Here is a 5,438-nt window from a genome sequence, read left to right as displayed (position 1 = left end):
GTAAGATAAAATCAATTTGAAATCACACCACATAGTTTATAGTTATATGAAGCATCAAATAAGTGCTACAATTTGCATGAACATTGGGATGTATAATTAGAAGTGGATCTACTTACTGTCAAGTTTATTAAATAAGACAACATGAAACTTCATCATTTAAGGAAAAATATTAAAAATAAATATTTATTAAAAATTAACATCGCGTTTATTATACATATTTGTAGAGAGGCAAACAAATCCGTCGATTTTTCGATAAATAAAGGTCATCTATCAAAAAAATATTATTTGTACGTGAGAATACATAATATTTTGTTCCTAGAAGATTTTGTTATTTTTTATGTTACCAAAAAAATTAAGTTTTTGAACATACGCTTTACTTTAAAAATATGCTTTAAAATAATATAAAAATTGTGAGTTAAACGTGTAATTCAATTTAATAAACGTGATAATCAGTATTTCTATAGTAAACATGACGTTTAAAAAAATTAAAATATTGAGCTTTAGGAGTATTTATATAAATATAAATTTGAAATTTAATATTGACAATTTGATGAAATGATATTTATGACCAAAATGCCTATGTTTCACGAGTCACGACCGAAAGTCAAAATCAACAGTTTTTCTTTGATTATATTTTTTGGTTCCATTCAATATTTCGTATTCAATTTTATTACTTAATTAATACGGTTCTATATCGAGCAATTTCAAGCACTTTCTATTGAATGTCATTTCATATGTAAGACTCAAACTAAAGAATTGAAATAACTGATAAAGAAATACTTATCACTCTATCATAAATTTTGATATTAGGATCCCATTTTTTTTTTTTTTTTTGGTTGTCTCGTGTATGTTACGAATTTACTATATTTATTTTATGGTCAGTTGACGTTGACCGTATTAAAACCTCAAAGTTTGTTGGTGGATAGAATTGAATGAGAATTTTTGGAAATAATGAGTGGTTGAAAGGACAAAATACGTGTAAAATTTGGAATAAATTTTAGAGAATAGGCAAATTAAAAATGGAAAATTTTCATAATTAAATAGCACCATTTATGCCTCTATTAACAAATTATGTCAATATTATTGAATATATATATTTATATATTATTTTTATTTGGAAAAGACATAATAAGTACTCCTCCTAATTATAACATAAATTTTCGCAATACAAAGTGGTTAGTTTCGATGAAAAAAGTTTATAACATAAATTTAACTATTCATCTTAGGCTTGTGAAGATGCTATTATCATTGAATTAATTTATATGGAAGAGTTATAGTCCAAAAATCTTTTCACCAATAAAATTTAATAGTCGTTTGGTTATATAATTTCTGACCCCAATTTCAAGTTTTGATTTGAAATCAATATTTAACTATGAAATTTGTACAAAATTTCAACTTCAATTTCAAATCTCGAATTCCCTAAAAGGTAAAATTTTATTTTTTTTCTAAAATTTAACCTACAAGCTCATATTTTGAAGAAAAAAAAAGATAAAGACTCATCATTTATTCATTTTATAATTTGCTCATTTGGGTAAGATTGAATAAGAGTTTGAGAAAATTTGATAGTTTTCTCAATTTGCAAAAAAATTATATTTATGAGAAAAAAAATACAAAAATATCAATTTCAGCTCATCAGATTATATGAGTTTGCATGCTCAGTCTGAATTTGTCTCAATAATATACATGGTCAAACTTGACTCTATCGATCGATTATATTGTTTAATTCACAAGGTAAGCAAATGAGTTACTTATGGGATATATAGTAGGACTGTATGAGTCGAGGATTTATCGAAAATAATTTCTCTAACCTCACAAGATATGAATAAGACTGCGTGCACACCATCCTTTCTAGACTCTATTGGTGGGATCACACTTTTTTTTCTTCTTGGTTGTTGTATGAGTACTTCTTATTTAATTCAATTGTAGGCTACAATGTTAAGTATTTCCTTGTTCCATTTTAGATGCACATAATTATTGTTGGTCTAAAGAATTTTTGATGAGTTGGTTAAGCCAACAACAAGTACTTAATTATAAAACATGATTTATAGCTGCTACATCCCTCGTTACAATAGTGGCTCAGGTATATTCTATCGTTACATGAATCACAAAGTGATAACTCTTACATCTTGTTGCTGATCATTTTTTGTTACAAAGTGTCACCAGCTCTTCCACCACACCATATGTCTCTTCATCCCCTTTCGCACTCAGCTTCTCATTCAGTTCCTTAGTTTTCTTCCTCATAGCCTCCCCATTTTCCTCCACGACCACCATCCTTATTGCCTTTTTTGTGAAAGAATTCCATCCACAATGACTCACGAACCCTCCAATGCTTATGTGTTGAAGAATCAATGCTTGTGGAGCCCATCCTTCCATAACAATTCCTTGTTTTTCTTGGTCTCCATTAACAACCATGTCTCTGATGATTATATATATAATGATAAACTATTGTTAGTAGTTCTTGATCTTTGTTGTGGTTTGATAAATGTCATGGTGACTGGTGTGTATATATATGTGTGTGTTGTATTGGGACCTTTCCCACATGTAATGTGAATTTATATGTCAAAAATGATTTTTAGCGGTAATTAATTAACGGTAATAGTTTAATTGTCGCTAAATATGTTTTTTTAGAGACAATTAACACTCTCTGTAAATGTCTCCAAAACCTATAGCGACATTGAATCCAATGACAATTAACTAATATAAGTAAATATTTTATCAATTTTTATTAATGTGCATATTTATTACAAGTCATAGTTCTTGATAGTATACTTCTCTAAGTATTTCCTATATCAAGAACTAAAGGGTACTAATGATCAACACACTCCTAACTAATGCGTGGTTTGATATTTTTTAATGAGTCAAACATGTGAAAAATCGTTTTGATAATTGTTGGCCGTGAGACTTTAGCCCAATACTTTTATTTGCTCTTACAATAGCCCATGTTAAATATTATGATTATAGTAAAGTTTTAGATTAACTACTTGGATTCTTTCACATGGTATCATAGTTAATTATCATTTGTATAATCACTTTTCCTATTCATGTTTTATCACTTAGCCTATGTAGCTGCTCTTGGACTTCAAAGTCTCGACTCATAAAAAGAATCAAGCATGCATGTGAGGGTATCTGCTCAAAACATAATTAAGATACTTAAAACGTTATATATATATATATATATATATATATTCATTGAATGGTGATACTATAATTATGGGACAAACAGAAAAATTTGTTGTTATTTAGTTCACCTCTTTTTCTTAGTATTGTCTTTATAGTAGCCGTAGGCAACTTTTCCTTCTCTTCATTCTTTGACTTTTTTTTTTTTCCAAATAAAAAGTCTAATAGATTTGTATTTTCTTAGTACATCTCTTTCATTACCAACATAATGTTTTAAAACAGCGGGACAAACACTAATTTGAGGCTATTTGTTTTTAGGCTTTTTTGAGTAATCTAGCAAAATATTATATATATAATAATTCAAGTAGAAAACACAAATAAATAATGCTTTAGATATAAATTTACAAAAATGTTATACTTCAGATGTGTTTTTGACCCCTAATTCATCAAATAAAAATAAAGAAGACAATATGATCACCAACAGACTTTTCCTTTTTTTGTTTGTTGTTATGTTGTTATAGCAAGATTTTGTTATAAAGAACACACACACATATATATAATTTAGCATAACATAAAAATAGGTTAAAGAAAAAAACTTGATCATGTATGTTGTTACATAGGTTAATTATATTATTTTTCTTTCGCCAGTAAGATTTCTTTTTTAGAAAAAATAAGATTTGTTTCAAAATTTTATATCATTTAAAAAAAAAAACAAATAGTTGAAAAACACTCAAAATCAATGAAATGATAAATCTAGATCTATTTATGATAATATAAATTTGGCAAAAATGTAAAATTTTCTTTAAATTGATTCAATTCTGTAAGTAACTTTAGCATGCTGGTTGTCAATTTGTTGCTTCTCTTCCCCTTACATTTAACTTCTTTTTCTTTTTTTCCATATGACTATTTACAAAACAAATACAAATAAAAAGTCACCACTACTATAGGATATTTTTTTAATTTGTATCTAGTCTCATTATTTCAAATGAATGAAATGTTAGATGAAGATATTATTCCTACGACTAAAATCGGATGGTTGAAAGGATAGATTTTTTAGGTATACAACTTAACAAATGTATTTACACCAACATAGTAATACTTTTTTTTTCCAATTATATAGCAATATTTTTTTTTCAAAAGTAGAATTTTAATTTTTTTTTAAAATTCCAAACCAGCCACGAGTATCCCGATTCCCATAAATTTCTCCAATAATTTTACCTTCCCTAATTTATTCAAATTATTGTTTTAAAAAACCGGAACAATAAAATAAATAATAAAAAGAAAAAGAAAAATCGGAAATTAAAGCATGACAGCCCACAATTTATTTTTTAATTCCTTAATTTTCTCCCCTCTTTTATTTACCTTCCATAAATATCTCTAATATAGTTATTGCTTCTCTCTGATAATTCTAATCAAAATCAAACTCTATACCTTCACTATTCTGAAAGTGTGTTCAATGGAAAATATGAACATTTTTTCAATTTTAATTCAGCACGACGGGAGATGGAATGATACAGGTATTCACCATAATAATTGCTTCGATTATGGTTGTTTTAAAGTATATTTATTGGTTTTATTGATTTTTTTTTTTATAAATACATATATATTGTTATTGCTTTATTGATTGGCATTTTTTGGATGGAATCTGTAAAACATAAACTATGTTGTTCTCAATTGCTTTGCACCATACGTAGGTACTCGCCTATAGTTAAATTATTGGTTAATTAGTGGTTTATGTATTGGTGTAGTCCATATATTTTGAATGCATATGTTTTTTAGTTAGTGGCGTATATACATCAAACCATTATGGTGTATTTTTGTTGAATTTTTATGTTATTTATCGGGTTATTCTGCTAAGCACTATTATTTATTTTGTATCTACCGAAAATAAAACTACCAACAAATATAAAATAAGATTTATAAAGTTTTGTTATATGACAGTGGTTAGTTAGTTTATTGGTATTGTTTGGTTAGTTTGTAGTTCAAATGATGATATATATATCAATTTGAAGTGTACACAAATTTTTAATCCTAACATACACCATAATAATTGTAAATACCAAAATTTATACAAATTCTGCATAGCATTTAAACTAGTAAATTAATTTTAGCATTCTTTATCATAAATTATACCACTATAATACACAAATATAAGTTTGGATTGTTTTGAAGTATTTTATTGGTTTTACTGATTAAACTTTTTTATAAACATATATTGCTATAGCTTTATTGATTGGTGTTTTTTGGATGGGATCTGAAATATGGGTGTAACAAGTATGTATTAGTTTTTTAATTATTATTTTTTTAGTTTGATTGCTAAA

The sequence above is a fragment of the Solanum tuberosum genome, unplaced genomic scaffold (genome assembly GCF_000226075.1).
Source record: "Solanum tuberosum cultivar DM 1-3 516 R44 unplaced genomic scaffold, SolTub_3.0 scf00324, whole genome shotgun sequence".
NCBI classification, from domain to species: Eukaryota; Viridiplantae; Streptophyta; class Magnoliopsida; order Solanales; family Solanaceae; genus Solanum; species Solanum tuberosum.
This window is presented reverse-complemented; position numbering follows the sequence as displayed.